At 48.7% G+C, this 10,381-nt stretch overlaps 1 long non-coding RNA gene across 1 annotated transcript; it reads right to left on the bottom strand.

Annotated features, from left to right (window-relative positions):
* Nucleotides 1-2,570: 2,570 nt before the first annotated feature.
* LOC121005316 lies at nt 2,571-10,381 on the bottom strand. Its single transcript, XR_005779912.1, has 4 exons — nt 10,284-10,381; nt 8,439-8,447; nt 3,148-3,150; nt 2,571-2,581 (listed from the first exon to the last, which is right to left on the bottom strand). It is a non-coding gene; the product is annotated as an uncharacterized LOC121005316 (long non-coding RNA).

Below are 10,381 nucleotides of genomic sequence, written 5' to 3'. Positions count from 1 at the left end.
AACTGAGCGCCGACTCGGCTATTTCTGTCGGCCCCATAGAAGTGAATGGAGCAGTGGCCGCATGTGCCGTTCATTTCTATGGGACTTCCGAAAATAGCCGAGCGCGATGCTCGGCTATATTCGGCAGTCTTGTAGAAATGAATGGAGGGTGACTGTGCATGCGCGGTGCGCCCTCTGGCACTTTGTGGGCATTGTTCTAAGTATAGGTGGGACCTGCACCTATCGGACTTTGGGGGCATATCCTATACCCTTTAAATGTGTTGTCCACTCCTTTACAAGTAATGGCCTATCCTCAGCCTAGGGCAGTGATGGCGAACCTTTAATGGCAGAGTGCCCAAACTGCAACCCCAAACCCGCTTATTTATCGCAAAGTGCCAACACACAGCAATTTACCCTGAATACTACAGTCCAGTATAGTCCATCTTCCCTGTACTTTATCATTTAGCTATAATAGCTGCCTACAGTCAGTGCGCTGCCTGTGCTGTTCATGGTGCGCCCTGCGCTGATGAATGGCAGGAAAAGTCTAAGGCATATTGGTACACCATAGACTTTTTCCAGGGCGCGGACGACCACAGAGAGGGCTCTGAGTGCCGCAGGTTTGCCACCACTGGCCTAGGCCATTACTATCTGAGCGGCAGGGGTCCAACACCCTTTACCTACACAGATCAGCTGTTTTGCAGTATTTCTGGAACTACACAGCTCTGTCCTTTATGCAAGATGGAGGCCACCACATGTAAGGAAGTGGAATTTGTTAAAGGGGGTTTTAGAGATTTTCATATTGATGGCCTATACCCACGGATCACTATCCTGAGGATAGACCATCGGTATAAAAATCTTGGAAAACACCTTTCAAAGTTCCATTCCCCTTAGATTTTCCAGGAATTTCACTGACAAAATCTGCACAGAGATTCCACAAACAAATAGTGTGAACTCGGCCCTTAAAATAACTGAAATTGACATTAAGCCACCTGCAACTGTTGCGTATTACGGGCAGATTTGCCCTCAGATTTTTGTGCAGCAAACCTGCAGTGTAAGGGCTCGTTCACACGAACATGTGAAGCCAGTGCCCATGCTGTGGACCGCAAATTGTGGTCCGCAATGCACGGGCACCGTCTGTGGGGCAGGCACATGGGGATCGCAGACCCATTCACTTGAATGGGTCCGCGATCCTTCCGTTCTGCAAAAAGATAGAGCAAGTTCTATCTTTTTGTGGTGCGGAGGCACGGAACCCCAGAAAGCACTCCAGAAAGAACCCCAGAAAGCGTTCTGCATCTCCGGATTTGTGGACCCATTGAAATGAATGGGTCCGCATCCGTGATGCAAAATGGCCACGGAACGGTGCCCGTGTATTGCGGATCCGCAAATGCGGTCCGCAATACGGCAACGGGCATCACACGTTCGTGTGAACGAGCCCTGATCCAGAACTGTCCAAGTAGGTGCAGAAACTTTCCACAAGTAAACTAAGCAAATGGTGAAATGTGGGGCGAATCCTCAGCATAAGGCCTCATGCACACGACCGTATTTTTTTGCGGTCCGCAAAACGGGGTTCCGTTGGTCCATGATCCGTGACCGTTTTTTCATCCGTGGGTCTTCCTTGATTTTTGGAGGATCCACGGACATGAAAAGTGAAAAAAAAAACTAAGTTAAGTTTGCATTGAAAATGATAGGAAAAACGGACACGGATCACGGACGCGGATGACTATCTTGTGTGCATCCGTGATTTTTCACTGACCCATTGACTTGAATAGGGCCACGAACCGTTAGCCGTGAAAAAAATAGGACAGGTTATATTTTTTTCACGGCAGGAAACACGGGTCACGGGCGCGGGTGACAAAACGGGTGCAGCAGCCGAGTTTTCAACGGACCCATTGAAAGTCAATGGGACTACAGAAAATCACGTCAAACGGAACAACGGCCACGGGTGCACACAACGGTCGTGTGCATGAGGCCTAAGGCCGAATGCACACAGCCGTGTTCTGTGGCCGTGAGCGGTCCGTGGTATGCCGGCCTGTATTCCTGCTGACAGCATGAGCACATGGCGTCATTGGTTGTTATGACGCAGTGCGCTTCATGCCGCCGCTGCACTACAGTAATACACTCGTATAGATCATGCACGCACACACAAACCCTATGGCCCGCCGGATGTTCTCGGCCGAGGAGGCATACGCCCAGCTTGCCTCCGAGTCCGAGAGTCCCAGTGAGGACGAGGATGACCCCACTTTCCTGTTGTCATCCGCATCCTCCTCATCATCTAGCGATGATGATGAGCCCCCAAGGCGGCGGAGACGCCGCCAGGCGGAGCAAGGGGACCGCCATGCCAGGGACCCTGTGGTCCAGGGACCCTGTGGCCCACCAGATAAGTCCACCGGAGCCCCCTGCCGGTGAACTTGTCTGGTGCACCCCAGAGCGTTTTGAGCCAGTGATTCCTGAGTTTGTAAGCAAACCAGGAATCCAGATTCCCAAAGTGGGCTTCACTGAATACGACTACTTCAGTCTTTTTTTTCAGTGACCATTTTGTAAATCTAACGGTGGAGCAGACGAATCTGTACGCCCAACAGTTCATTGCTCAACACCCGGGCTCCTTTTTAGCTAGACCTGGTGGCTGGACCCCGGTCAGTGCAGCCGAGATGAGGACATTTTGGGGTCTCGTGCTGCACATGGGCCTAGTCCAAAAACCTAGTGTCAGGCAATACTGGAGTGGGGATGTCCTCTACCAGACCCCACTTTACAGTACGGCCATGACACGCTCCCGGTTTGAGGCCATCCGGAAATGCCTGCATTATGCATATAATGCAGCATGTCCCCCCCCCCCCCCTTCCCCCCCGAGGTGATCCTGCCTATGACCGCCTGTACAAAATCAGGGCGGTCATCGATCACTTTGGGGCCAAATTTGTACAGGCCTATGTACCTGGAAGGGAGGTCGCGGTTCATCAGTCTCTCATTGCATTCAAGGGGAGACTCATTTTCCGCCAGTATGTTCCCTCAAAGCGGGCGAGGTATGGTGTGAAGATGTACAAACTTTGTGAGGGTACCTCAGGGGTCACTTACAAGTTTTGTGTGTACGAGGGGCGAGATTCCCGTATTGAACCCCCAGAATGTTCCCCCACTCTGGGTGTTAGCGGGAAACTTGTGTGGGACCTTATGTACCCACTGCTGGATAAGGGTTACCACCTGTACGTGGATAAATTTTATACCAGCATTCCCTTGTTCCAGTCTCTCACCGCCAGATCCACGTCCGCTTGTGGGACCGTGCGGAAAAATCAACGCAGCCTCCCTGCCCACCCCCTCCAGGTACCTATCCCCAGGGGTGAGACCCGTGCCCTTACCAGTGGAAACCTGTTGCTGGTCAGATATAAGGACAAGAGGGATGTCCTTGTACTGTCCACAATTCATGGTAACGGCATCACCCCCGTCTCTGTGCGAGGTACCGCGGCAACGGTCCTTAAGCCCGATTGTATCGTCGACTACAATCGGTATATGGGAGGAGTTGATCTCTCTGATCAAGTCCTCAAGCCATATAACGCCATGCGAAAAACCCGGGCATGGTACAAAAAAGTTGCGGTCTACTTGGTACAGGTTGCCTTGTACAACTCTTTTGTACTATCCCGAAGCGCTGGCAACACAGGGACATTCCTCCAGTTCTATGAGGCAGTCCTCAAGGCCCTGATCTTTTCTGACTGGGAAAGAGCAGGCCGGAGTACCTCGGGAACTGGAGGCGCCCGGATCGTCCCTGGCCAACACTTTCCAGGTGTGGTCCCCCATACTGGAAAGAAGGGACGGACCCAAAAAAGGTGCAGAGTGTGTCGCAGAAGCGGATACGGAAGGACACCACTACTCAGTGCGACATGTGCCCCGATCATCCGGGCCTCTGCATTATTGGTTGCTTCAGGGAGTACCACACTTCCATGGAGTACTACATTTATATCCCAATTTAGCACTGACATCGGATAAAAAACTATGGTTCTCAGACTTAAGACACTAAAACAAAAAAAAAATGTTTTAAAAAATATTAGTAAAACTAAAATAAATAAAAAAAAGTAGACATATTAGGTATCGCCGCGTCCGTAAGAATCTGCTCTATAAAAATACCCCATGAGCTAACCCCTCAGATGAACACAGTCAAAAGAATAAAATAAAAACAGTGCAAAAAAAGGTATTTTTTTGTCACCTTACATCACAAAAATTGTAATAGCAAGTGATCAAAAAGTCATGCCCCTGCCCCCCCAAAATAGTGCCAATAAAACCATCCTCTCATCCTGCAAAAAATGAGCCCCTACCTAAGATAATCGGCTAAAAACGAAAAAAGAAAACTGACTCTTAGACTATGGAGATACTAAAATGTTTATTTTTTTTTTGTTTATAAAAAGATAATAGTGTAAAAAATAAATAAATAAAAAAGTAGACATATTAGGTATTGCCGCGTCCGTAAGAATCGGCTCTATAAAAATACCCCATGACTTAACCCCTCTGATTAACACAGTCAAAAAATTTTAATAAAAACGGTGCCAAAACAGCAATTTTTTGGCAAATTTTCCATTTTAATCCGTTATTTTTTTACAGTAACAAAGAAAGGGTTAACAGCCAAACAAAACTTAATATTTATTACCCCGATTCTGCAGTTTACAGAAACACCCCATATGTGGTCGTAAACTGCTGTACGTGCACACGGCAGGGCGCAGAAGGAAAGGAACGCCGTATGGTTTCTGGAAGGCAGATTTTGATGGCCTTTTTTTTTGCACCATGTCCCATTTGAAGCCCCCCTGATGCACCCCTAGAGTAGAAACTCTATAAAAGCGACCCCATCTAATACTACATCCCTCAAGGTATTCAAAACTGATTTTACAAACTTTATTAACCCTTTAGGTGTTCCTCAACAGTTTATGGCAAATGGAGATGAAATTTCAGAATTTCTATTTTTGGTAACCTGGCCTCACAAAAATGTAATATAGATAAACCAAAAATCATATGTACCCTAAAAATAGTCCCAACAAAACTGCCACCTTATCCCGTAGTTGGGGTCACTTTTATGGCGTTTCTACTCTAGGGGTGCATCAGGGGGGCTTCAAATGGGACATGGTGTAAATAAACCAGTCCAGCAAAATCTGCCTTCCAAAAACCACACGGCGCTCCTTTCCCTCTACGTCCTGCCGTGTGCCCGTACAGTAGTTTACGGCCACATATGGGGTGTTTCTGCAAACTACAGAATCTGGGCAATAAATATAGAGTTTTGTTTGGCTGTTAACCCTTGCTTTGTTACTGGAAAAAGATGGATTAAAATGGAAAATTTGCCCAAAAATTTTAATTCTCAAATTTCATCTCCATTTGCCAATAGCTCTTTAACAAAGTTTGTAAAATCAGTTTTGAATACCTTGAGGGGTGCAGTTTCTTAGATGGGGTCACTTTTATGGAGTTTCTTCTCTAGGGGTGCATCAGGGGCGTAGCTAAATATGACTGGGCCCCATAGTAAAAAAAATGTATGGGCCCCTTCCCCCTCCCGGATCTCACCACCACATCCGCAGCTCCTCATGCACTTGCGACGGTTACGCGTAGGACTGAGCACAGACAGTTGGTCACTGGCAACGCATTTGTGCCAGTGTAGGAAATGTATGAATCTAAATGTCTGTGTATTAAAGAAGATTGTTAAATTGTACAGGGGTCTGTAACACAAGAAGGTGAAAGTACACATCGTGTGGTGTGTATGTGTATTAGACAGAAGGTAGGGATATGTATCTTGTGTAGATTGGGTATTAGGGAGAGTAAGGGGTATATATCTAATGCTGATACACGTGTAGGTGAAGAGCCGCTCTGACATAATTTGTATCTTTCATATTATAAGCTCCTCTTATATATAATTTACCTACAGTTCTGAAGACTCAGGGGTGCTGACAGGCTTGGCCTCAGGGGTGCTGGCTGGCTTGGCCTCCCTCAGGGGTGCTTTACAGGCTTGGCCTCAGGGGTGCTTTACAGGCTTGGCCTCAGGGGTGCTTTACAGGCTTGGCCTCAGGGGTGCTTTACAGGCTTGGCCTCAGGGGTGCTTTACAGGCTTGGCCTCAGGGGTGCTGGCAGGCTTGGCCTCAGGGGTGCTGGCTGGCTTGGCCGGGCAGAAGGAGTGTGGGAGACTGTGAGGCCTTTTTTCTCCAAGCTGCTCCGGAAAAAAAATATTTTTCATTACACCTCAGGTCAGACCACCAATCAGACCCCCAATGTTAATCAGACCTCAGCTGACAGCCCCAATAAGATCCCCAATGTTAATAAGACCCCAATAAGTCCTCAGCTCACACCTCAGCTCAGACCCCAATATGAATGACCCCCAATCAGACCTCCGATAAGAGCCCCATGCCTCATAGCAGCCCCCAGTAGCCTCATAGCAGCCCCAGTGCCTCTGCATCAGCTCCCAGAGCGGCTTATGCTTATAGCAATGCGCTGCACAGACCTGTGACGAGTTACAAGAAGGAGGAGCGCCCGGCGGCCACAGCGCATGTAAGTATTCTGCAGAGTAACTGACCATGGCAGCCAGGAATTCAGTAGCGTCCTGGCTGCCATGGTAACCGATTGGAGCCCCAGCATTACACTGCTGTGACTCAGATCGGAACTGCCGCCGCCACCAATTGGGAGGAGTGGGGCCCTATCGCACCGCCACGTGAATATATTTTTTTTTATCCTCAGCCGGCAGCCCGGGCCCCCAGTGGCGTAGGGCCCCATAGCCATTGCTATGGCTGCTATGGCGATCCCTGCGCCACTGATCAGGGGGGCTTCAAATGGGACATGGTGTAAATAAACCAGTCCAGCAAAATCTGCCTTCCAAAAACCACACGGCGGACCTTTTCCTCTACACCCTACTGTGTGCCCGTACAGTAGTTTACGGCCACATATAGAGTGTTTCTGCAAACTACAGAATCGGGGCAATAAATATAGCATTTTGTTTGGCTGTTAACCCTTGCTTTGTTACTGGAAAAAATTGATTAAATGGAAAATTTTCAAAAAAATTGAAATTCTCAAATTTCATCTCCATTTGCCAATAACTCTTGTGCAACACTTAAAGGGTTAACAAAGTTTGTAAAATCAGTTTTGAATACCTTGAGGGGGTAAATTTTATGGAGTTTCTACTCTAGGGGTGCATCAGGGGGCTTCAAATGGGACATGGTGTAAATAAACCAGTCCAGCAAAATCTGCCTTCCAAAAACCACACGGCGCACCTTTCCCTCTACGCCCTACCGTGTGCCCGTACAGCAGTTTACGGCCACATATGGGGTGTTTCTGCAAACTACAGAATCAGGGCAATAAATATAGAGTTTTGTTTGGCTGTTAACCCTTGCTTTGTTACTGGAAAAAATGGATTAAAATGGAAAATTTGCCCAAAAATCTAAATTCTGATATTTTATCTCCATTTGCCATTAACTGTTGTGGAACACCTAAAGGGTTAACGACGTTTGTAAAATCAGTTTTGAATACCTTGAGGGGTGTAGTTTCTAGAATGGGGTCATTTTTGGGTGGTTTCTATTATGTAAGCCTCACAAAGTGACTTCCGACCTGAACTGGTCCCTAAAAATATTTTTTTTTTTAAATTTCTGAAAATTTTCAAGATTTGCTTCTAAACTTCTAAGCCTTGTAGTGTCCCCAAAAACAAAAATGTAATTCCCAAAATGATCCAAACATGAAGTAGACATATGGGGAATGTAAAGTAATAACTATTTTTCTAGGTATTACTATGTATTATAGAAGTAGAGAAATTGAAACTTGGAAATTTGCTAATTTTTCCCAAATTTTGGTAAATTTGGTATTTTTTTATAAAAAAAAATGATATTTTTTTACTTCATTTTACCAGTGTCATGAAGTACAATATGTGATGAAAAAACAATCTCAGAATGGCCTGCATAAGTCAAAGCGTTTTAAAGTTATCACCACATAAAGTGGCACTGGTCAGATTTGCAAAAAATGGCCTGGTCCTTAAGGTGAAAATTAGCCCAGTCCCTAAGGGGTTAAAGGGGTTGTCCCACGAAAAATATTCTGCAGCTTTCAAACCAGAACCCGAATCTCAATACTTTTGTAATTCCACGTAATTTAAAATGAATTATAGCCACATTCAAGAGAAAGTGACTGTATAGCGCCACCTGCTGTTTGATCTTTTCCTTATTTCTCGCTCGTATCATTGGGGGCACAGGACCGTGGGTATAGCTGCTTGCTGCCACTAGGAGGTGACATTAGGCTAGAAAGTGATAGCTCCTCCCCAGTCAGGAGAGAGCATATCAGTTTTTAGCTTAGTGTCATAGGAGGCAGACCTCCCTGCATATTGCAGGGCGGCTTTTTATTTCTTTTTATTTTCTTTTTCTTTCTTCTCCTTAGGTGGAAAACAGAATTGCCTAGCCCCTCTATTTTTCCCGGCGTGTGTAGCCGGTTTCCCTCACGGACCATCCTCCCCCTAAGAAGTCAATGTGGACCAGGGCAGCCTCGCTTCCCTGTTTCCCCCCTGCCTAAGGGTCACCCATATCTCCTAGCCCTCAGTTCCAGCTTCCTGCCACTTAGGTGCCAGTGGCTGAAGGGGTGACCCTGCTGGTTCTGCCGGACGGAGGGTGAAGAAGACAGCAGCAGAGGAGTATATATCCCCCCCGCTCCTCAGTATGGGTTTTCTTTATGTCTGAGGATTTCTATGATGGGCCGCCTGCTTATATGTCTGACGGGTGGCCGCTCCGCTGCGCGTTCTCAGCAAGTGCCGGGTCCCTATGCCTAGAGGAGATGGGCTTGGCTTTCCGCCGCTGCAGTGGGCGGTTTCTTCTCATTCACGCGCTTCTCTCACTGCAGCCGCGTCTCTAAGGAAGCACAGGACATGGGTAGCCTCGGTGGCTGGTAGGACGTACCCTTATACCCTCCCCACCCCTGAGTCGGTCATTCAGCCCTAGTCAGCCATGTCTGATCCCACTAATGACCCCCGCCTTCCTATTGTTACACACTTTGCATGTACTGTATGCAGTCTAAAGTTCCCTCGCGGTCAGTGGGACCCTGTGTGCTCCGCGTGCTCTCCTTCTGGGGTAGCATTGCCCCCCCCCCCCAGCCTATGCAGCCCCATGACCGCTCTGATTCTGTGGAACCTGGCTGGGCGCGTTCCCTATCCCGGGCGGTGGAGGACCTTGCTAAAATATCCCAATCCACCCTATCACTCATGGGTCGCTTGGTTGATAAGTCCCCACCAGAGCAGTCCTCACCTTCCTTGGGCAAGTCCCTCAGGAGCAGGTCGTCACAGAAGCGGATCAGAGCAGGACGCCATTCCTCCTCTGATGCCTCTGCTTCTCCACCCCCCTTAAATCTCGCTCGGACATATCCTCCATTCGTGGGGAAGCCCTGTCCGAAGGGGAGATTGGTGACTCACTATCTGACATAGATTCGGAACAATCTTCTAAGATTGCTTCCATGGTGGATAGCCTAGTAACGGCAGTCCGGGACACCTTCCAGGTGCAAGACGACCCTCCCTCCACTAGCCAAGGAGTGTCTTTCCTTCGCTCCAGACAAAATCCGAAGGAGTTCCCCTTACATGATGACTTTACTGTGGTCATTACCAAGGCCTGGGACCATCCAGATCGTCGCTTCGCTCCACCTAAGCGACTTGGCAAAATGGGCTTCCCCTCTCGAGGTGGATCCTCCGGTGCCACGTCTGGCCAAAAATACCGCCATTACGGTAGCCAACGGCTCCTCCCTCCAGGATCCAGTAGACCGTCGGATGGAGACTGTGACTAAGTCCCTGTTTGCCGCAAGTGGTTCTGCCCTGCGTCCCATCTTCGCCTCCGCCTGGGTGGCTAAGGCGGTCTCGGAATGGTCGCTTAGTTTTCATGGAGGTATGGCGTCAGACCTCCATCTGGAGCTCCAGTCTCAGGCTTTGCTGATTGCTCAGGCAGGAAAGTACCTCTGTGAAGCGTACTTGGACACAGATACTTTGGTAGCCCGCTCTTCAGCCCTCGCCATCACCTTGCGGCGGGAGCTCTGGATCAAGGTATGGGCGGCAGATGTCTCTTCCAAACGTTTTGCAGGGTCCCGCTTGTTCGGTACCTGGCTGGATGAGATAATCTCAGAGGCCACGGGCGGCAAGAGTACATCCCTTCCCCAAACCAAGTCCAAGCGCGCCTCTCGTGCTAGGTCCTCGTTTGCACGGAGCCATTCCTTTAGCCGCACCTCCGTTACGCGGCCAGCGTCAGGAGGGCCTCCTGCCGCTATCGCACAGGAACAGAAGAAAAGACCGTCTTAGTCGGCCTGGCGGCCTAAATCCCAATCCTCCCATTCCATGGCCACCAAACAGGCCTCTGCATGAAGGTGCGCCCCCACGCTCGCGGGTGGGGGGCTGTCTCCTCCTTTATCAGGAGATTTGGCGGGCCCACATCTCAGACGCATGGGC

This window comes from Bufo bufo, chromosome 6, assembly GCF_905171765.1.
Source record: "Bufo bufo chromosome 6, aBufBuf1.1, whole genome shotgun sequence".
Lineage (NCBI taxonomy): Eukaryota > Metazoa > Chordata > Amphibia > Anura > Bufonidae > Bufo > Bufo bufo.
Note: the sequence above shows the minus strand (reverse complement) of the source record. Positions and strands in the feature narration are given on the sequence as shown.